The sequence below is a fragment of the Pongo pygmaeus genome, chromosome 1 (assembly GCF_028885625.2).
Source record: "Pongo pygmaeus isolate AG05252 chromosome 1, NHGRI_mPonPyg2-v2.0_pri, whole genome shotgun sequence".
NCBI lineage: Eukaryota > Metazoa > Chordata > Mammalia > Primates > Hominidae > Pongo > Pongo pygmaeus.
Window position 1 is genome coordinate 32,560,420 of NC_072373.2, and position 24,581 is coordinate 32,585,000.

General features: G+C 37.9%; 1 protein-coding gene across 9 annotated transcripts in view; it reads left to right on the forward strand.

The window, feature by feature from the left end:
- The window catches only part of ESRRG (estrogen related receptor gamma), a 592,692-nt gene that overhangs the window by 257,334 nt on the left and 310,777 nt on the right, over positions 1–24,581 (forward strand). For 2 of the 9 annotated variants that reach the window (XM_054442396.1, XM_054442441.1), the window contains one exon: positions 5,464–5,576. The exons of 6 other annotated variants lie outside the window; for them this stretch is intronic. The gene's annotated coding sequence lies outside the window, so the exon portion shown is untranslated. Of the gene's footprint in view, positions 1–5,463; positions 5,577–8,695; positions 8,748–24,581 lie in introns of those variants that run through there. One more of the 9 variants, XM_054442464.2, reaches the window with a different exon arrangement.

The following is a 24,581-nucleotide window of genomic DNA, read 5'->3' on the forward strand; positions in this document are numbered from 1 at the left end:
TGAAGAACTAGAGAGACTCACGGTCTCACCTCAGCTTTGATGGTCAATGCACTCTAAATGCCATTGCATAGGGAATAACTCCATTACATGACAGTTGCGGCCTTCCTTGAGCAAGCCTCAACATATGAGCTATCTGTATTATTTTACTGCCACTTGCTTGTTCTATAGAGCTATGCATGGGTAGCACAATGCTGGCAGATTTTCCCCAGCAAAATCTCTGAAGAACACTTTTCAGTTGAACAGTGATATATGGTAGCCTGAGGGCAGCTATACTGAGAGAAATTTGGTAATTGGATTAACCACCTTGATTTAGACAGATGATCCTTCTCTCCCCTAAATTTAGCCTTAAGCGGTATCTATTGGCTGCTCTTTTTAAAGAGGAGTAGGAAAAGAACAACAAATGATGGTACTAATTGGCTAATTTTGTGTGTCAAATTTGTCACAGAAACGATGAATCTAGATCTTGAAGAAGGACCAAACTACCTAGAAGCACTAAAGCATCAACATACCATAAAGCCTACAAATCTACAAGCAGATATCTTGTAATTATTAGAACAGATAGCCCAGGAAATTGTAGCTAATGCTAGTAACAATACATACAGCCTTGGAACTGGATATCAAATGCTGTGGATCTGACTGAATTCTTATGACTAAATTGATTTCCTCATCTTACACGTTATTTCTAAATTACACATTTTCAAAACACTATATGGTTAAATAATTCTTTTATAACATTTGAAGTATAACATTGGGTGTATTTTTTAGAAAATATGCAATTTTCCTTGCAGAACGGTCAATCCACAGGTAATTTCTTGAGCACTTACACTGTGAAGGATCCTGACGCGCTGACTCTGCTGGAACTGCAAGTGTTAGTGCAGTCAGTGCCTTGGAATTGTTCAGTACTGCTGTAATTCTCCTAAATCTTGGAGAATTTTGGGTGTCCTACAGAGAAAAAAAAATAAAAGAAATTAATTTTAAAAGCATGATGGCAGTAAAGGAATTTTTTTTTTTCTTTGACTGAGTCCCACTCTGTCGCCCAGGCTGGAGTGCGGTGGTGCAATCTCGGCTCACTGCAACTTCTGCCTCCGGGATCCAGGGATTCTCCTGCCTCAGCCTCCTGAGTAGCTGGGATTACAGGCACACATCACTACGTCCGGCTAATTTTTGTATTTATTTTTGTATTTTTAGTAGAGATGGGGTTTCACCATGTTGGCCAGGCTGGTCTCAAACTCTTGACCCCAGGTGATCTGCCTGCCTTGGCTTCCCAAAGTGTTGGTATTACAGGCATGAGCCACTGCGCCTGGCCAGTAGAGGAATTTTAAAAAGAGTATAGGGAAATCAGGTGGGCTTGTCTCCTCCCAGACTTTGGTGCGTTGGGTGCACCACCAGATGGGCCAGTTTACTCTGTTAGCAAATGTGGCCATTTTGCTGAATGAGCTTGCAGGCTTTCGTTCAGAGTTGTTGAATGTAAGATGCTCCTCAGGCAGTTGCTCTTTATGTAAAGGGTTATACAACATGACCCTGAAGCAGGATGACATTTCAGCAGGTGACTTGTCTCTAGCTCTCCTGGATCAGGAGAATAGTGCTAGTGTTCTCCACCTACCAGAGAAACCTGGCCAAGACTAACAGTCAAAAGGAACTTTCCATTCAGCTTAGCAGCTGCAAGGAATTCCCAGAAATGTATATTATAATTGTCCTTTTGTCCATCTAATGTTTTACTTTTTGCTAAAATACCTGCTGTTCCTGAGTAAAGATGATGGTGGCCTTAAAAATACAGGGTTACAGTGAGGGAAAAAATTAATCAAAATGATATTAAATGTACAATGATTCATTGTAAATGAGCTATTGTGTAGCGCTTGCTCATAAGAGCAAATGCACTGCCTTGTTTGGCATTAGCATGTTGCCAGTTGTACAACATGAGAGAGCCCAAAGGGACCTGTGGGCACCCTGAAGTCTCTGTGTAGCAAAATAAAGCATGAAGAATCATTTGCAGACAGGCAGCTCTTGGCTGTCTACCTAGGAGAAGTATAGCAGCATCTATGGGGAAAAAAGAACGATAAATAATAGTCTTCTATTTTTAAAAAATGTATATATATTCACATGTAATTGCCCGGTGACTTGCAAACATCTTTCTCCTTATTCTTGGGCTTTATTTTCACCCCATTTCTGACCAGGCCCTACATTTCAAAACCAAGGAATCCTGGTTTTTCTCACTTCATTGTCTGGAAAATTTTTTGTAAAGGATCAGGAATTGGCTATATCCAAATGCATATCATGTTGTACTTAGTAGGAATTATCTAAATTTGTTATCTAATATTAATAGTTTACCTTAAGTAATGTCACATTATTCACGACTTCTATTACTATTTAGTAATCTCTCTCTCTTCTTTCCTTCCTCCCTTCTTCTCCCTCTTTCTCTCCTCTCCCCCTGCCTCTTTCTGTTTCTTTTTCTCCTCCTCTTTCATCCCCCTGTTGAATGAGAGGCTGAAAAACCTTTGTTTTCCCTTGTTTTCCTCAGAGCTCTGTCTCCTCAGGCTTCATTTGGTAAAAGCGAGTTTAGATGAGATAATTTTAGTTCTTTGTGTGAAGCTATTTTTAAATGTAATTTTTGCTAATAATGCAATTAGTTGTGGTTTTTGCATAATTTGCAATAAGGTGATGAAGTTTAAGAAGCTTCATTTTATTTTAATTAACAGTTGATCAGTGCTAATAACCAAGCCTCTGCTAACAACACCAGCTTTAACTCTTAAAAAATATGCACCAGACGCATAACTCCTCCTCCTCCTTCCCCTCCCCACTTTGAAATATTTAATAAGAATGCCATGTATAAAATTACCCTGTTGGAGAGAACAGGAGCTGCATCCCAATATAGATCACAGTGGAAAATCACTCAAACATTGCATGTTGCGTTTCCTCCCCCAACCTCCCCACCTTGCCCCTTTCCTTCTTCTCCTCCCCCCACTCTTTTCCAATTGTCTGTCTCATAGTTCAGTTGTAGGAGGTGAGAGCACGCCCGGGGTTGGGGGTATTACGACATTTCAGTTTACTGTTCTTAACAATTCCTTTGCACATTCCATTAGCACATTATTTATAGCTTCATAAAAGCGTCCCTTTTCTTTCGTTCTAACATTATCCCTGTATCTCCGATGATAATGCTATCTGAGGATTGAACTGTTATTTTTAAAAAATCTATTCCCTAAGTTGACTCCTCATTGGCTCCCACTATCCAGCCTCCCCTCCTGTCACACTTAAAAGTCTGCCCACAAATCCTCTCAAGAGACGTGGCTCAAATCTAGCGGGTGAAAAAAGTCTGAGTGAGGCTTGGAGCCAAGATCCTGCATCTTACAACCTGCAGTGTCTGAGGCTGCCGAGAGCCCTGAACTCCAGATGCTTGTATAAACAAGACTTCCTAGAAGTCATTACCTCATAACTGCTCATAAGCTTATACCTGACAAGCCTCTCAAAGCGAGAGGGCTGTGTTTTCCCTAATAAATTCCTTTTTGAACCCACTTGTTAGTCAAGCGTTGTGCACACTAACTACAGAAAGGACCCTGTGCCTTGGGCATAAATTATTCTTCTGTGCCACTGTCTCCAAGCACCCCCCAGTTATGGATTACTTCGTTCTCGACTTGACAGGAACATAATTAGAACTGTTGATGAAATCTACCAAATTGTTCCTCCGCGGCCTCAGTGGTCAGGAAATTTGGCTGAGTCATATTTGTCACCGACGTGGAGGCTCTAAACACTTCATATTAACTACGTTATTAATGTGCCCTCTAATCTGCCCATGAATTGGTAACCCTTGAAGTGAGCCTGGCCCTAATGGCACCTTGCAATGAATGCGTTGTAGGCCTGCATTAAAAGTTTCAGCAGGGAGAGGATGTTAATAAAATTCCTGTGTGTGTGTGCGTGTGCGTGCGTCTGTGCTGTCAAGGCCTTGATGCTTCCATTTCGAAACATGACATTGCTTAGGCCTTTGCTGATACCAAAGTTTGTGCATTATCAAGTTGGCTGGTATTTTAGCCACTGCTTTGTTCCATGAATCCCCCTCCTGAGGTGAGAAGGCGGTGAGGTAGAGTGGTTAAGAACGTGGCATTTCAGGCCATGTGCGGTGGCTCACACCTGTAATCCCAGAACTTTGGGTGGCCGAGGAGGGTGGATCATTCGAGGTCAGGAGTTTGAGACCAGCCTGGCCAACATGGTGAAACCCCATCTCTACTGAAAATACAAAAATTAGGTGGGCATGGTGGCGGGTGCCCTTAATCCCAGCTACTTAGGGGCTGAGGCAGGAGAATCACTTGAATACGAGAGGCGGAGGTTGGAGTGAGCCGAGATGGCGCCACTGCATTCCAGCCTGGGCAACAGAGTGAGACTCCATCTCAAAAAAGAAAAAAAAAAACCAAAAAACCGTGGCATTTGGAGTGAGGCAGGTCTGGGTTGAAGTCCTAGCTTCTGCCCTTATTATCTACAGGTTTCTTAAACATACTGACTTTGTTATGCCTCATTTTTTCCATCAGTAAAATGAGAGTAATAGTATCTACCTTATAGGGCAGTTGTACGGAACTAAATGGAGACACCTCTGAAAGAATCTTGCACAGTATCTGGTCAGTAACCAGTGAATGGCCCTGTCATGTTGATGGTGATGGGGGTTAACAATTGCGTCACCCCCCTTGTCCTCAAAGATTTCTTGTTGTACATGTGTGTATGTTCACACACACACTCCAGGTGTGTCAGGAGCTCTGGTGCTCTTCAGGTAACAGTTACAGTACTGGAGAAAGAATAAACTTCACAGGTTAACAAAACAAAGGGGCTGTTGGCTGTAAATTGATTTTCACAGCCATTCTATCAATATGATTTGTATTTACTGAGATAGCTTAATCTTCTAAAATACAGGAATAAAAGAAATGTCACTTAAAGACATACATATGTATTTATATCCTAGTGTTTTTCATATCTTTAATAAGGACTTGAGACCCTTCTCTGTGTAATGCTGCACATAGTAAGATATCCCTAACCATGGGGCATTGAGACACGAGTGGGTTGACAAATGCTCACTGATTCAGTGCACCATGATCAATTATTATAAATACCATGCAGACTAGGATGATAAGTTAATAAAAGAGAACTGGTAAAAGATGAACCACCAGCAAGAGGACATATGGGTTCCAGCATCAGTGAGAACACAGCAACAAAGTTATTGGTTAACGAGGCATGAAAAATTAAAAACCTAACATTTTATGACAGGTTGTTCTTTGGGGGTTTATTCCCTGTGTCCGAGTTTTCTACTTGTAGAAAATACAAATGCCAGTACTTGTAGAGACAACAAATAATCTCTAAAATATTAAGGAAAAGATCATGGTGAAGGTGTGTATTCTGGTCACATGATTTTGATCTTCCTTGTTTTAAATATTTATAAAACTCTTACTATTGTTATGTGCTTTTAATAAGAGCCCTCTGATACAGGAGCTGTTGGCGTCTCCACCAGGCAGATGTGGTAACATACGAAACCTGGTCTCCCTCCATCTCTGTGAACGAAGCGCTTTGCAAAAAACCCAACTAACCAACCAAACACACAGGTAAATAAATCCATACATTAAGGTACTTTCAGGGTTTTAAACCCAAACCAACCAAACAAAAATATAGCTTGTTTTCAATCCTTAAATTTGCAGAATATATATACAAATTTGGCTCAATAAATTACTGTTAAGTGTCACAGGAATCCATTTCCATAATAGCTAGGAGGACTATGAAGATCCCAGACTGTCCTCTCTCTGGGAAATTGCTCCCAGGTGCAAGCTCTGGTTCTTTCTTGAGCTTGAGAGAAATGTTCAATCCTTGATAGTTTCAACCAGGAAAGAGATGGTTTTAAGCAGAGAATAATGAACAATGAAATGGTAGGAAATGATTTGTGTAGGCACAATGCTAAGAGGTAGAGATGTAAAGAAAATTCAAAAGTCCACAATTTTTCTTGCATGTGAGTCCCAGTTTCCAGGCTATGAAATTCTGCTTCTCTTCCAAAACCCTAATTCAAATGCTACCTTATACATTAAGTCTTTCTTGATTCAGTTTCTGTCTGGAATTAAGCTTACTCTTCCCCAATTTCCCTTACCATTTAACTTGTATTGTGGTTATTTACATGGATCTATTAGGTCCTACTTGACTGTGAGTGACTAGCTTTTATTTACCTTTCATTTTATCCATACATCCTACTTGATACTGTATGCACCCTTGCATACCTTTTCATTCATTTATACATTTGACCAATTCGTGAGATAGAATACGTACACAAACTGTCAATTTAAGTTGTCAGATGAATTACATGAAATAAGTTTTATATTTATGAAGAGGAAAAAATTATGGATAGCTAGAGAATTTTAAAGAACTTCACCTGCATACGAAGACATAGGTCATAATTATTCCTGTTTTATAGATGATGAAATGGGGAGGCTGAATTACTCCAGGTCATGTAGTTAGTGAGGGATAGAGCTAGGATTTAGCTCAGCACTCCCTGCAGTTATTGTCAGATGCTAGAAATCAGAAGACAAACCAGAGCAATGAATAAATACAGTGTAACTATGGATCACATTTGAATATGTTTTAAAAACCAGGACAGAATAAGGTGAGTGTCTTAATTCAATAAGGGAGAACATTTTACAGACTTCTTTTTCACTAAAATCAGATCAGTATATCACTGTTATTTTTAAACTAATTCTTTTAGTAACAAAATAATGCATATCTACTGTAAAATATTTTAAGAATAAAAAACCTGAAGAAGAAAATGAAAATCACTCATTATTCCATTACATACCGAAAGCCACTGTTAACATTAAGTATAAATAATTTTTTCAGGCCTTTTCTGTGATCATAATCTGTAGATCTGAACTGTATTTTTCTTTTGGTTTTGAAGGAATCAGTGCTTCTGTATCAATGTCTGTGATGGACAGCAGGGATCATCCCCCTGCTCACATAGTTGGGAAAGAGAGATGAGCTTAAAGGGCCCTCATGAAAATTGTAGATACTGAAGGTCACTTCATGTGATCAACTGATTATTGCAGAGCTTACCAAGCCTTTCTATAACCAAAGTGTGTAAAAGTATGAAGGAGCAATTTCATATTCCTTTCTGAACCAAAGTCCAGAGTAATACTAACGTCATTCTAGCTAAAGACTCTGGGATCAAATCTGAAATTGGAATTTGTGTAGTATGGCCTAAAATTAAGACAAAGACTTTTGAACTCAGAAAGATTCAATTCCTTACCCCTCAGTTTCCTTATCTGAAAAATAGAGTCAATGATATTCACCTCGAAGGCTTATTAGTATAGGGATGAAATTAAACCAGGAAATGTTTTATAAATTGAGAAATATTTATAAGAACAATTTCTCATGATATTCAATAATATTGTAATAATCTAATAATGGTATTCTAACAATAGCATTATTGTCAGTAACCTCTGCTTATCACCTATCTTGACTTCTGAGTTGGGTTGTAAACTGTGCTGATAATGGCTGGTGAGCCCAGATCATGCAGCCAACACTCAAAGCTCAAGGTCAGTAGGTGTACCAGCTCTCATTATTCCACACTGTACATTTGATCCTGATACTACATTTCATCATACCATTTATTTACTGGTTCAGATAAATATATTATATTAGATTGTACCTTTATCCAATGTGCATTGACATACTGATTGCATGCTGTCCGTATGTCCCTGTGGGTGGGTGTGTGTTCTTTTTTGTCCTTAAACAATTTGCTTGGGTCATAGTGACTTGAGCACTTTATCATTAGAACTTAGTTTAAATTCAAAGTAACTCTACCTGCCTGTCCTTTACATCTTTGAAAATGAGAATTTTAGATAAACTTTGCTGCTTCTCTAGTTTTGTTAACAAAGAAAATATAAGCAACTTCAGCAGGAGTTTGCACTCCCAACTTGATGCTACAGAGTCAACATTGATTGACCCATCAACTCAGACAATACGTGGACTTCATTGGTTGGGAGGTTTTTGCCACTGAAGAGCTAATAGATTTAGTTTATATCTGGATAAATCAGAATGGGAAGCCCATCTGCCTGCAACTATGTGTCTTTCAGTAGTGCTGGGCTGAAGATTCCCTATCATTACATTTCCAGAAGGACCTTGTTAGGATGCTAATGCTAAGGAATCATGTGACGTCCAGTTCTTCTCAAACTAAAATGCTTTGTAGAGCATAAGCAATCTCAACTGGTTCATAGCCCAAGGCTGCCCAGCTTACCACTACATACACTTCTAGCATCAATAGGAATCAAACTTATTTGTCTTGTGCATTTATTAACTTATTTCTCCTTACCATTTATCTTCCATTTAAGATATATTAATTTAAATATAAGTTAGAACTCACTATCTCAGATTTTCTGGCTGTACCTTCCTTCTCTCAGCCTCTGAATTGTTGCTAAAAAAAAAATTCAAAGGGCTGATTTCTTTTACAATGATATATTGCATTTGCAAACCTCCTTATCTTTGCCTGCTTTATCCCAGTGGACACTTACGACAACCCAATTTGCCTATTACTGTACCCACATTGTATTGTTTTCATTAGAACATTTAAGCAATATTCAGCTGTATAACCAATGTGTGATGGAGCTCAGTTCCAAGCACTGTTCTTCTGAGGCTTAGGCCAATAATTTCTCTATTCAAACCTTTCCTTAAGGGGCAGGAAGGTTGTGGAAGAAGGACTTGCCTCTGGGCCCAGAAGCTTTCACAGCTGACATGTAGAGGTAATGATGCCTGTATTTCCTGCATACTTTGACCTGAAGAGGGGAAGAGGGCTCACCATTACTGAAATGATGTTTATGGTGTGGGACTAGAAACTGATGGCAAAGGGAAGCTCTGGTAAGAAGCAAGCAGATGGATCAAGTCTTCAAGGACAGGCCTCTGTCACTGTGACACATTCTGTAGACTACAGACTTTCTGATGTAGTGAATTCTCTGTTTCCAAGCAAGACTACATGCAGAGAGATAGTGATTATATGTTTTTAAAACATTGTTCTTCACCTAGTAAGGCAAGGCAGGTAGACAGCAAACTCAATGTGGTTCATGGTTCGTTACTTCCCATCTTCATTTCTCGGATAAAAATCTGTGACAAATTTGCCATAATAAGACACTAGTTTGGTAAACTGGCAAGTGCCTTCAGCATTTCTTGTGAGGAGCATATGCTAATGGGTGCTTGTATTTGAAAGGATGACTCACAGTTAATCATTACAAGAAATAGGCTTACCACTTCGTAAACTCTAGGAAAGACTGTTTTCTTTTCTAAACATTTAAATTGCTCAGCCATTTTATGCATTAAAACCCAATTATAACTTAGTATGTCGGAGAATTTCAAAAGCTATTCCCTGCAGGATCTGTGCCTAAGACTACATTTTATCATTCCGTAGTTCACACTCTGTCTAATACAGGCAAAAAAATAAAATAAAATGACTATTTATTACTATTATTTTTATTTTTTGAGAGGGAGTCTCACTCTGAAGCCCAGGCTGGAGTGCAGTGGCGCGATCTCCGCTCACTACAAACTCCCCCTCCCCTGTTCAAGTGATTTTCCTGCCTTAGCCTTCTGAGTAGCTGAGATTACGGACACCCACCACCATGCCCGGCTAATGTTTGTGTTTTAGTAGAGATGGGGTTTCACCATGTTGGTCAGGCTGGTCTCAAACTCCTGACCTCAAATGATCTGCCTGCCTCAGCCTCTCAAAGTGCTGGGATTACAGGCATGAGCCACCGTGCCCAGCCTAATAAAATAACTTAAAACACAGCAAGACACTTGAAAAGATGTTGGGCATTGCTCCCTAATGCGGCCCTGGGAAATGTAGGGAAAAGAAAGTCGTTTTACAGATTTTCTGGACTTTGCTTCATCATTACTGGTGATTATATCAGAAAAAAGATAAATAAGAAGAATGCATTGCAGTTGGAACCTGCCCTCAAGTACTGTAGAGCTCAGCCATGTCCATTTTGTGAAGGGTGTATACAAAACAGACTTCTCTTTCATTGCAATGAAAGGCAGTCAATCGGTAGCTAAGGATGTGAATACGGCTTTAATCCTTTCTGCACTATAAGTTATAAAATCATAGGCCAGGAGCCAGTAGAAGTTTTGGAATTTTCCTGAGAAACTATTTGAGTCTAATGCCTTGCATCTCGTAAAGAAAGCTTGCATTCCTATCAGAAATGGGTGGCTCTATTAAGTCTGAAATGAGAAGATAAACAGGTCTGTCGAATTAGAAAACCTGAAAGTTGAGACAAGCTAGAATTCAATGTATTTGTCAGCCTAGAAAGGAAAATGGAAATAAAGTTAAGTGATTTAAATTTTTAAAAAAGAATGAGTTTTCTCTTGTGTTTTTCCTTTTAGTGCCAAAAGGAAAGCCATATCCAAGCAGTAACTAAAGTAAGATTATGAAATTCCAAAGGAAGAATGAAACCCAGCATCTCCACACCATTGCAATACCAATCTCCAAAGAAACAGATATTTTCTTCCTAAACACAAAGAAAACAAAACAAAGAATCCATTAGTTTCACTTGAGAATATTTTATGCAACCTTATATACAACAGTACTGTGGCATCTTTCTCTAGCTATCAGTATAAAACAATCAATTGATTTCATCATTGTAAATACATTAAATAGTAAAATAATTATCTATTAGAGTCGAAAGAGGTCTTTGCATCCAGTCTTACTCCCTTCTTTTACAGATTCAGACTTTGGAGCTTAGGAAGGGTTTGTGACTCATGCAAATTCTTTCAGATATTGGGAATATTGAGATGAAATCCGGCACCGAGATGTTAATCGAAGGTTCTCATCACAGGATATCTTTCTGAAATACCTTTCAGTTTGGGAGGAAATAGGAAAGCTGGAAGGCTAAGCTACAAGTCGAAGACATTCTTTCCCTTCTCTAATTGGGTAAACTCATCTTCAATCTCAACAATAAAAATTAAAAAAGAAAACAAAGCAAAACTATTAGATGGGAGCATTGTTTTTGGAAACTTGTCTAAAATTAGTACAGTGTCTTCTATGTGGAATCTAAATGAAGATAAGCATCTGGGTTGTATGGCTTCCTTATCAATCTGTAAGATTGTATTAAGGTTCCAAATAATACTGAGATTTGCTAAGTAAAGTCCTACTTGTCAATAGCTTCTCTTGTTGGATATTTAAAGTTCAACAGCTTTGTTTGCTTTAGTTAAGTGCTCTGAAGTGTTTCAACAGCTATTGGCCCATTTATATAAACAAATGAAGGAACCTGAGACTCAGGAGTAGCAGAAATCCTTGATGACTTAAAGATAAGCCTTCCACACACCTGCCTAATTCACTTTGTTAAATAACAACAGGTGTGTGCCAATGGATTTGCCTTGGAGAGGAGGACTGGGAAACATATTTACCACTTTAAGGCCATGATTCCTTCTTTAAATTTATTGATTTGTGAGCATTTTTGTTAAGAAGTACAATGACAACCTTGATACCATTATTTGTTTTCAAGAGATAAATTTTCTTTGGTTGTGGATCATCTCTTTTACAATTGAGACAGTTTAGTTTTTTAGCTGGGTTTGGTAATTGACTTCCTCCAAGTGTTAGCTATTTTGTATAGATTATTATCTATTCAGACTTTAATTAGAGAGTATCGGTATTTATTTCTTAATGAAATGTCATTTTAGAACAGTGACTTTTAGAATAGCTACTTGGGCAGAGTTGCATATTTACATGTAGGCTGGGCACAGTACATTTCTATGCAGAGGCTGAAATTCACCATCAAATGATTTCATTTCATCCAACTCTAAAAAAAAAATACATCTCCATCTTTATAGAGAAATGTAGAAGTTCCCAATCTGAGATACTGTGATTTATCATGTCAGAGTTACCAAATACTTAAAAGATGAATATGTTTTGGGACAAAGATCTAACTCCCCTTCTGCTTGGCCAGGCAATGGAGAGTTACCTAGGGACATCAGAATATGGAGGTCAGCATCCCAAGCTTTGAACCCACATAGACCCAGTTTTAAAGCCCAGCTTTTGTATGTGAGTAGTTGTGTGACACTGCACTATAATACTATCCACCAGAAAATAGCACTGTAAGACACAAGTGAGATAAGGCATTAGGTTGAATCATAAGGAAATTTCATTTTTTAAATTTTTTAAATGTTCTTATTGTTTTTTAAATTAAATTTATTTTATTTATTTATTTATTTATTTATTTATTTTTCCTGAGGCAGGTTCTTGTTGTGTCGCCCAGGCTGGAGTGCAGTGCTGTTATCATGGCTCGTTCCAATCTCAAACTCCTGGGCACGAGCCGTCCTCTCACCTCAGCCTCCTGAGTAGCTGGGACTACAGGAATAGGCCACTACACCCAGCTAATTTATACATTTTTGTAGAGACAGGGTCTCACTATGTTGCCAAGGCTGCTCTCAAACTCCTAGGCTAAAGTGATCCTCCCGCCTTGGCCCCACAAAGCCCTGGGATTACAGACAGGAGCCACCGTGCTTGGCCTAGGAATTTTTAATATTTAACCATTAAGATCCCCACAAAAAAAAACCCCACAATTTCAAATGGTTCAGTGGAATGGGTAAAATATTTAGAATATTTCCCAGCAAATAGAAAATCCCACTAAATAGAAACTGCAAAACAGGGAAAGTATGGTCTGGAAGGTGGGAAACTGCACGTCCTAGTAAGGGTAAATGGACACATTTGTCCTGGAAGGAGGGAGCAAGTAAGGTAAGAGGGGTGACAACCATAGTTACCAATGGCTTCTCTTTCCAACTGTTTATGTCACTCGGCCTAACCCTAGTGTATTCTTATTAGCTCAGACTTTGTTTTTTTTAAATGGATTAACACACATGCAGCTGAATCTGTAAAACCAAGTCAGGCTCTGAAATCTTCATAATGTAGTTTATTCCTGTTCTAGAAATATTTTCAAAAAGTCCGATAAAATATGATCAGTCCACAAAGGCAGGGAGAGCAAAGTTCGTGCAACCGTAAAGAGGATAAGTAGACAAGAGAAGGGGAAGACAAGCCTTCATGAATGGAGTTGGGGTTTGGTATAGAATTTAAAGGTTAGCAAACTTTTACTACTTTCTCTGCCCCATCATATGTGACACCCTTGACCTGTTGTCAACAGTTATAAATAGCAGGTAATTTATTAACCCTAATAAGAATAAGTGGCCAATTGCAAAGCAATGTATTGTTTGTTAGAGGCTTTAGCCAAAGCCTGGATATACTCAGCAAAGAATCTCAGAGCAGCTGAACCACCTGCTGTGGGTTGACACATCTTGGTTCACACAAGAACTTGAGAACACTCCTGAATTTTTGAATGAGTGCCTAGAGTCGAAAGGCTTACTGGCATGGGAATTTGAACCGAAAAAAAAAGATGATATCATGTCGTAGATAGGATCACTGTGTCATGATCAGAATTGAGGAGTTTGCTCTGACATAAGGCAGAGGGAATGTCAAAGACATTAGGTTTGATTTTTCCTACAATTTACATAAACCTTTATGAGTTGTTTCTCTTTTCTTCTTGCCATTCATCACTCCATATTTTGAATATTTTTTTTCTCAAGCTATTTCATGTCTTTAAAGGGGAATGTAAGAATAAACTTAAAACATTCAATAAAGAATAGAAGGAAGAAAACTGAATTCTCAGTTTATCTTGACTCTGAAATGTATTATGTATTGTGAGTGTTGGATGAAAATGGTGCACATCACTGCTACACAAATGACAAAAGTCTGGACTATGAGAACTTCCTTAAAATTTTCCTTCTTATTTAAAATCTTACCAGGCTATGTTTTCATACTTATTAAATTTGGATGTAGTGAGATATCTCTCCATAAAGAAACACTTATTTTCTCCCCTAAATGGAATGATGAACGCTTCTTCTCTCCTCTGCCATATGCCCCTTTGAAGTGTTACATGTCTCTCTATTACTTGGCAATAATGGGAATTTTTATTTCTACAGTTGTATTGTTTTGGTCTGCTCCATACCCTGTAAACATTTCCATTGTTCTACAAAGCTTTGTACTGTCTTTTCTGTTAGGGTCAGTGTTTTAGGTGGGAAAACAGGCTGGTTGTCCCCACTTTATTTTCTAAAATGGTGTTATATCCCTCTGCTTAGGATTATTAATAGTAACAAACCATGTCCACAACTGGTAGAATTGTCTAATTTGAATAGTGAACTGAAAAACGCTGAACATATCCAAAATAAAACATTTAACTAGCTTCCATCAATTCAATGACAGTGACAAAAAAAAAAAGTACTAAATACCTACAAGGTACAAAGAACTGTGATCAGTATTGCAAGAGAGAAAATAATGGAAAAAAAGACTCAGCCTTTGCCCTGAAGGGACTTAATTCCATAAAAGACATGCTTATATGGCAAAGGACCATTCCATGAAGTGGCATGTGATTTGGGCCATAAGAAATTTGCTGTTAACATTAGCACAAAGTAGGGATCAACGCTTTTGGGTGAATGGAAAAGAAAGTTGCTTAAAAGAGGAAGAAGATATACAGAAAACTTTAAAGAATAGGAAGGATTTGAAGTAGTTTTTGTTTTGTTGGTTTTCCTCCTTGTTGTGAGACAATAAAGGGTCATTAATGAAAGAAATAAGCATATGCAAACAAACCGAAAGAACAACAGAAGCTGGTGAGGTTGTGGTTGTGAAGAAAAAGAAACACTTTTACACTGATGGTGGGAGTGTAAACCAGTTCAACCATTGTGGAAGACGGTGTGACAATTCCTTAAAGATCTAGAGGCAGAAATACCATTTGACCTAAAGGAATATGAATCATTTTATTATAAAGATACATGCACACGTATGTCCACTGCAGCACTATTCACAATAGCAAAGACATGAAATCAACCCAAATGCCTATATCACTGATAAACTGGATAAAGAAAATGAGGTATATATACACCATGGAATACTATGCAGCCATAGAAAGGAATGAGATCATGTCCTTTGCAGGGACGTGGATAGACCTGGAAGCTTTTATCCTTAGGAAACTAACACAGGAACAGAAAACCAAACACCACATGATCTCACTTATAACTGGTAGCTGAGTGATGAGAACAAATGGACACATCGGGGCAACAACACACACTGGGGCCTGTGGTAGGTGGAAGGGAGGAAGTGAGAGCATCTGGAAGAATAGCTAATAGTTGCTGGGCTTAATACCTAGGTGATGGGATGATCTATGCAGCAAACCACCATGGCACACGTTTACCTATATAATAAAGCCGCACATCCTGCACATGTACCCTGGAACTTAAAAGAAAAGTTGAAGGAAGAAAAAGAGAAACACACAGCAGCCACTGGAAGATAGCTGCTAATTCCTGGCAATGAAGACATGGGCTAAGAGGATGAGGACCATGGCAGGCATTTTGTTGAACAGGGCATCTGATGACCAGTGTGCCTTTTCTTTTTCCTAGAGTTTCAAGTGCCCTCCAGAAGTGCCCATGCCAAACCAGATGATGGTTCCTTATTCCTCTACAATTTTCTAGTCCTTGTTACAATATTGAATAACGCCTGATAGGCACTCTCATCTCCCTGCAAGGGAAGGTGAGTGAAGCAAAAATAAAATGCCAACCTTAGCTCTTCTCAGTATTTAAATGCAATATTATATTACAGTATCAATCCATTAATTGGTAATTAAATGACAAAAACATCACTTCATTTCCCCCCATGAATAATGACAACTTTTCTTCTTCCCAAAAAGCTGTTTCGGGAGGTTTTAGTGGGATGAATAAATGTATTTCTTTTTAACACTTTTGTTGTTTAAAAATGCTATTGTTTCATTTGAGGTGCAAGGAAATGTGCTAACTCTGTCATTGTTGGTGCAGCAGTGCAGAAATGATAGCTGTATATACTTTTTTCTTTTTACAAAAATAGAGAGGAGCAAGAAGGAGACAACTTATTTAAATCCCGAATACAGTCAGACCTCATATGCATTGTTAAAAAAAAAAGCCCTAAAGAATTGCATATGGATTAGAGGGATGAATATTCTATTATTTCAGTCTGTTCTGCTGATCTTCTTATTGTGACTTTGTGCTTCAGAAATCTGCTAGGAATTTGGCTTTGCCGTAGTAGGCAGTAATTTTAAATGTGTATCAAGCACTTGATAGTGTATGATTTGCGTGCTGTTGCATTCCTACTCCCTAAATTTTCCACCAATTTATTACTTTTTTCATACTGTTTTAATATTTCAGGATGATGAATATATACAGCATCATTAAAGGTAAATAAAAAATGCATGAAATTAAAAAATGGAATATTAGATGTTTCTTTGCTGTAATCCCTCGGCCCCATAGGAATGAAATGTCTCTGTTCTGTCGAGTAATCCCTAAACATGATTAGGAACCTGGGAGTGTCCACACAGCCCACATAATATTTGTATCATCTAAGCCTATTTATGTAAGGTTTGAGTAAAAGTTGTTATTAGAAGACCTATAAACCCGTTTTACAATTCCGAAAGATATGCTTGCCTCTTAATCTTTTCTACCTTTATTATTTTTCCTGGAGTTGATGACAATGTGTTCCTAATTCATTTTTCAGAATGCTATTATGGTACATCTTTTTCATACTCAGATGATACATTGGCTATTCTATTGAAATACATTTTTAAGACCAAGGATTGGGTTCAGCAGTTCATTTGCATCTGGTAGCTGTTTTCTCAATATTTGTAGAAAGGAGAAGAGTTCATTTCCTCGGGTCTTTTCACAACTTCCAGACATTATTTGAATGTGTGTTTAGGGTAAGTTTTGCCAAAATATTTCCCCTTTTAAGAAAGTCTGCTCCATATTGACCCACAAAACCTGTGTTTGTTTTATCGTTTTCTTTCTTTAATAACAACGGTTTGCACTCTTTCATGCTTTCCTACAAAATTGTTTAAATTTCGTTGTGATATTTGAAAGAAGGTGGTCAGTGTTTTCTAATGAGAATATCCGGTTACTGAAAGTTTAAGGAATGTTTTCTCTAAACCTTGAGTAGGATAATGAAGCCGTGATAGATGCCCCACATTGTTTGAATCACTTATTTGGGAAGGTATTTTTCTTTATTAGAAAACCTTCAGTGTTTGCCTTCTTTGAAAGCCTTCTTTTTAGGGGAACTTGTTTCAAAACATCTTAAAAGTTGTATGTATGATTTGTTTTTTTCTCTTCCCTTCAATGAGATTTTAGTGGATACCAAGCATCTCTTAACTCAGTTTAGATCTTTTAAATATGCAAATATTGATCTAGCAACTGCATGTCAAAACTCTTGAATTTCTGGAAACGTAGGCATGCACCATTTGCAACCCTATTCCAGAGATGTTAAAGTACTCGGGTGTGTTTCTTAGAGTGTGATTCTTTTACTGTAGCTTAATGCTTATTTGCTTTTGGCCTAGCCACAAAAGGCATTATGTTAGTATTCACTGTTTAACCAATATCATGGAATGTGAAGATCGGTGGCTGTTTTTTTTAAATTGACAAATAAAAATTGTATATATTTGTTGGGCACAACATGTTTTGAAATATGTGTACATTGTGGGATGGTTAAATTGAGCTAATTAACATGTGCATTACCTCACATACTTATCATTTTTAATAGCTCCTATGAAGTCCACAATTATGAGATGTGTTATTATTAAATGACCACGGTTTCTAATGAACACCCATGAATGTGATATATTTTGAAACCATGTTCCATACAGTACTCCAGGATGTGATGTGGTAAGACCTTTAAACCTTTGTTCCCATTTTGGCGAGTTAACTCTGATGACCCACGATGAACGCTGGTAGCGAAAGAGGTATTTCTTTAGCATCTGTGCAAGTCAAGTTCAAGTTGGCTTTTCCTACAGACACCAGGTTTGAGCAGAGGAGCTGCAGCGTTGTTCCTTTACACTTTGCATGTGAGCCATTTGGTATCCAGGCTGCCAGCAATCATAAACATTTTCCTCTGGAAGCCAGTTTCTGTGTGTGTGTGTGTGTTCCCCAATATGCAGAAAAAAAAAGTGACATCAAATAACATATGGCCAATAGACCCCTGGATGAACTTGACTCCTAGTCAGGCATTTAAGAGCTGGGGGCGGGGAATAGTTTTAAATAGTCTACACCCTTATGCTACAAAAATTAGCTAGGGAGCATGTGCTTTCGTAATGGTCCTGTGACAGGGCTGCTTCATTGTGTTCAGTGCGGCGGAAATCTGAGCCTCCCTCCACCAGCTGCGCTGAACCGAACACAAATGTCTCGGGTTCAGTTGGCAGATAAAGCACTGCTGTGTCGCAACTGCAGTATGTGGGGGCTACCAGGTGCAGCCAAGCCAGGGAGGCCTGAGCCCGGGTGGTCTTTTTCCCAGGGCAGGTGGCACAGAGCCCCAAAAGGAAAGAGAAAAATCTGGGCCACTATTCTGGAAATTTTCTGGATTAGGTGTGTAGCATATCCCACTCCACAAAACCCTTCCAGATAATGCCAAACCAACAATTTAGAGAGCAGTGTTGTCTGTGGGTTAGAGCTCAGCCTCCGCAGTTGGCTCCCAGCTGTGTGGCCATTTACTTAATGTCTCTGTACCTCAGTTACCTTATTTGTAAACTTTGGATGAGAATATTATCTACTAAGAAGTAAGATACTAATATTGTACAAGGTAATCCTTTTAAAGCCCTGAGCATGGTGCCTGGCACATAGTCAGCACTGAACAATGTCAGCACAGTGAAGCTCTCATTTTCAGTGTGTGCAATGCTTTTGGTTTTATATATGGAGAAACTGAGGCTGTAAATAATGTGCTCACCTAAGACCACTTGGCCCAGAATAGATTTCACGTTTCCTGGCTTTCGTGCTATTATGCTAACCACTAATCTATGCTTCTTCCCTGCGTCAAGCCCTTAACATTCCTATTCTTGATTAAAGCGAGGGGAGGATTTAAGAAAATAATGGTAAGAAATAACCTCATAGAGATTAACTTAATCTGCTGCATCTCATCTTTGGTGCTGCACATCTTTGAAATAAATAACAATCTGTTTTCAGTCAGTATCTCCTCACAGCTAAAATTATCCAATTTTAAAAATATAAGTTTTATGTTCTTGGGGAAATTGGCAAGTTTTGACAATAATTATTTTTGGCGACTATGGAGTCTAGTATGTTTCTGAAACTATCCACTGACATTTAAACGGGCTCTGAGCCTTGGACAGAAAAAGGCAGAGAAATGTTTACAGTTTATAGTTGTGAAGGTGTGCTGGAGTATTTTGCCTTAAGCAATACAGAAACTCCTGGGATGAGCAAAAAGCACATTTCAAAGTGAAAGACTGAGGAAGGTAGCAGAAATATTACATGATTAGGTTAAAAAACCATTTATAAGGCTGGATTTAAAAGCATAGAAAATGAGAAATCTTTATGCTGCTTCTATTAATAATGAGTTGTGTCTGTATTCACAAATTAGTTTGCAAGTTAATGTTTGGATTTGGCTAAACAACTGCTTACTAATTTTTTGAGATGAAAAAGTTGAGTTCACCAGTTATTTGAGTGATTTTGACCAGCAATTCCCCAAACAAGCAAACAAAACTGTGTATATAACCGTTGTATAATTCAACTCCCTGTAGGCTGTGAATTTCATTCTACAGATGGAATTCTCTTCCACCCCAAAAATAAATACTAAATAAGCACAGGTCTGCTGCTCATGTCCACAGCGCAGTCAGGCTGCTGATTTGGTTTGATTACTAGATATGGCCCAGTGGTCCAGGGGTGTTTCTTCTCAGCAAATGACAATAGCATTGTGGTGGGGAGAGAAGCATCATTTTTTTTTTTTCATGACCAGGGACTAAAGCCTTTTGGGCACATTAGCACTACTTTCAGCAGTAATGCAAAATGGGAAATAATTGGGTTGAGGAGCTCCTGGGATATTAGTGGTGCTGCAGGCAGGAAAGCAGGCATTGGAAAATAAATGACAAATTAGTATGCTTAATCTCTTTATTGTGAATCAGATGTCACAGCAGAGGCTCATAATACATTAATAAACACCAGTTAATGCAACTGAGATACTATTCCTCAAATTCACAAGAGTGGTAAGAATTCTTTCCTAGGGGAATGAGTGTGTTTTCTGAATGATTTCCCCCCAACATAAGCAGGACTTTGTAGTACAAATCTAGGGAAAGAAGAATAACAATTATGTGTGTATAGTGTGTAGGCACTTATAATCACTTTCATGCATATCCGCCTGCCTGAGCTTCACTATGACATCCCTGAAAAAGGCAGGTTTTACTATTTCACCATTTTACAGACAAGCCACAGATGGACTTAAATGACTTACCAAACATTGCTCACCATTGGTCAAGCAGAGATTTGAACCTTAATTTTCTGGCTTCAAAAAAATATATGTTCTTGCCACCCTATCGCCCAACCTATGTAGAATTAAAATAGATACTAGTTATAAGTCTGTATTATACAGATTCTATATTCTCTGAGTTGGGACATACTCCATGACCCATTATAACTAAGTTCCATAATATTACAAGTATAACAGGATTCCAGAATATTATTAAGTTACTGATACCACAAAGTCTTCCTTTACATGTCCTTTATAACTCAAAAAAGTCCCATGACATTTCCCATATGGAAACTCTGAGACACACAGAGGGTCACAGCTGAGCCACTTATTGTCCAGAATTATCACTAACCAGGCTTGGCAAGGTTATGACTTGAGGTGCTCTGACTTGTAGCTGATCATATCACGTGTTTAACAGACGAATGTGTCTGAGTCGTGGGTTTTCTACTCTAGCATTTCCAGAACATGAATCAGCCATCGCAGCTCACGAGATCTGTTAGTGACTGGGCATCTGTGTAGCAACCGCATCCAGCTTAATTCTAGTTACTCCTCTAGCTTGTACTCCACAGCATTCAGCTGTTCAGCTGCACAGCATTCTTTTGTCTCAGTTAACATCATGTTTTGTAATTATTCCAATACTTGTTATGGAGGCTGATATTTTTGTATATGGAACCCCTTCTGTCCTCATTTATATCAGCCCTGTCCTCATTGCCATATGGCATAGAAAATAGACCCTAAATTCATGTTTGCTGGTCAACTGACCTGAGGGACTTTGGCCAACAATGAATTATTCTTAGATGTTTATTCAAGAGCATGTACTATACCATCAGTAAGGATATGATCACGGTAGTAATGAGAAAGACAAGTGAGTGTCTGGCCAAGGTCATGCAGAAAAGAGGATGGATTAAAAAGATGTGCAAGAGCTAGAAATCATAGAAATTGAATTTATATTTGAGCCAGAGTTACCAAATTTATTTCTAAGAAAGAAAGACTGATTGCTAAAGAGAGGAAGACAAAACCTAGTACATAGTGAAGAATGCCAAAAACAAACCTATATTCTTATATCATCTCTGAATGCTATGTCTGTGTGGTGAAAAATAGTTATTCTTTTTTTTTTGCCTTGTTCATTATGCAATCTACTACATGAACACACAGTTCTGCAGAAATTGGAGACCAAGGGACTCCCCAAAATAAGTAAATAGAAAAATTACCCATTGAGTTGTTGTGCAGATATAACCTTATTTTTAAATTTGGTTTTTGCAAAGCAGTTCAATGTATATCTACTTATGGTTGTTCGATAAAAGCAAAAATTTCCCTATTCTTTCAAATTGAGCTTTAAAGAAATATGTTAAAAACAGACAAGGTTAAAAAAATCAAGGATTTACTTATTTTATATAGTAACTCTTTAAGCATATGTTTGACTCTTTAACGTAATTGTTTCTTTTGGTATCTTCTCTGGAGAGTGGGACTTGGAGATTTCTAGGGTAATTATGCCTCCTACCTTTCTAAGGACAGTCTGTTACTGTTTTCCCTAAATAACCTGTGATCATGTAATGGATAAACAGTATTACCTCTGTTTTAATGACCCCCCTGGTTTGACAGTGGCCGGCAGTGTGCCAGAGTCAGCTCCTTGGACACTGTTTTTGTTCTACATTCCTCAGTACTATGACAAAAACTATTTACGTTTTGCCTGAATAGCTTAAACACCATTTTAGAAGACTTTAGATTGCTTTTGAACATATTTGAATGCATCTTTAGCCATCAGTAGGCTTCAAATGGAAACCCTTTTTTCAGCTTATCTGTATTAAACACCTGTAAAAATCAATGGTACTGTATTTTTTTCTTATACTGCTCTGTTCCTTTAACTAATGCCAGAAATAATGCACAATTTATTCTAGTGTGTTCTTTTCCCTTTGCCTGATGTTCTCCTGTAGTAAGTGGCATAGTGTATAAGAACTCACTTCTGCTGACTTAATAGTAAAATCGCCAGGTTGATGTTGAAATTCAACCAATTGGAGCCTAATCCTCAAGAAGAAATTTGCTGTCTCTCCTACTGATTGTTATCCGTCTTCTTCATAATGAATATGCAGAAAGTTTATTTTATTTTTTGCAAGTGCACATACTTACATAAATGACCAGTAGGAGAGGTTAGAGTTAACTAGTGATTTTTTTTTGAGCATTGTTATGTTTCCCTAAAATCAGAAGTCATTACATTTATATTGAAAATATTGAGTGGTTTGTATGAGCTTTATGCCAAACTAAGATTAGTGTGCTGTAGTCCATTACAAATGTGGAAGATTGACCATTTTTTATGAGTTAGAATAAAAAATATGATAATAATGTCTTATCATCATAAAGAGATGATAACGACTAAATGAAATATTTATATTATCTCATCTTATTTGATAGGTCCCATCTTCTCCCATACCAAACATTTCCTCAAGAGCAACCATCATCTCCTATTTAAAAAAGAAATCTTTGCAGAATTCATGTTCTTCGTATTTGTGCTAAATCCAGTAATCCAGTATTTTACTCATTGTTATTTTCTTTAGTTTCTGAAATTTATTTTTGCCTCTCAAAACAGGGCCCAGTGATCTGGTATGATCAGGGCTGTGCATAAAGGCAGGTTACATTTTAGTTTCTCTATGCCTCTTCTGTTGGTCTGTTCCTAAATATATTGCTTTTTGGAAAGTGAGGCTACTTAAAAATGGATATATTATATATATATATATCATAACATTATATATATGTATATATATACACACATACATATCATAGAGTTATATATATGTATATATATCATAGTTATATATATTAGTTAAATATACATTATATATATCATATTTATATATATCATAGAGTTATATATATACATGTATATATCATACACACACACACACACACACACACACACACATCCATTTTTGTTTAAGAATTAGCTCTACTTTCCAAAAAGCAATACTTGGAAGGCAGATTTTATATATAAACTATATACCATGTAGAATATCATATATATATATATATTCTGCCCTCTATTACTGACCACCACATTCTGTATGCCACTGTCTTTTTATCAAATATATTTTGAGGCTTTCCAGCTGTTCTCTAACATTGTGTCTCCTCCCCTTGTGTACTGTTTTGCCATCTTCCCAGCTGGATACTTTCTGGACTTTTACATTTTCTTTGGGGCTTAACATACAGAAACACTGACATATATGCCACTGTGAAATCATGTAAGGATTAATTTATAATGCTGCATGCTCTGAACATAGATAAGCAGCTTGTAAGCAAGAGCAAAAGGAATATATGGCATAGAAAAAAGGGCCAAGTGTTTCTGCCATTTGCACAAAGGCATGGAGGCATGTCTTGAAGTGTCTGGTGCAGGTGTGGGGAAGGAACTTGAGTCCTGGTGATCTGAGTGCAGGAAAGTGGTGACTTGGCCCTGCTGCTTCTCTGTTTTCACCACCACCACTCATAAAGGATTCTAAGAGCTCCTAGGAACAGTTTGCAGGTGTGTAGCTGTGTCATAGTGCTTTCATGTGAACTGAACTGTCCTTCTTTTTTCCTCCTCCTTTCGGTCTCTGTCTTCCTCATTCATTCCCTAAGCTTATGCGCTCATCTCATTCATGTCAGAGAAAAGAAAAAAGATTTGAGGCTTGCCCAATTTGTTCTGACGTAAAGAGATGTTTAGCTCTGTGCAAGGTGGTGGAGCTGAGCCAAGTGCCTGACTGCCATTTCAAGAATGTGTCTGTGAGGACAGCTCATTTCATGCCCCTTAGCTGTGCCACATCCTGGTCCTTCCAGAGAGCCCTCCTCTACCCTTACCTCTGCAGTAAGAGCAGCAACAGTCCCGTTGGCTTGAGGGGCCCACCTGTTAGATGGGCTGGTGAAGACATTGCTTTCCATTGAGTATTGTTTTCTGCACGTGTTCAAGGTTTGCTTAAAACTGAAGAAAACATTTCTGAGGAATTTCAGGTTTTAAGGAGAACAACATACCAAAATACCTTGTTTTTTAAACACACTGATTCATCTTAAAATGTTCTTAAATTTCAGGAAAACATTTGGAATTCTGCACAAAAATGTTGCTATCACTCAGCATTCCTTAAATCCCTCATCCTCAAGACCTCAAATGATAGAAATGTAACTCATCATACTGCTTCATAAGATGGAGCTAGTTATTGTCTCCAATTCATTTTGTTCCATTTTTAATGATGACAATTGGAGATATTCTCATGGGTTTTTTTTTTATTTATTTACTGTAAAAAAGCAGTCAGACCCTTGTTCAGTTCAG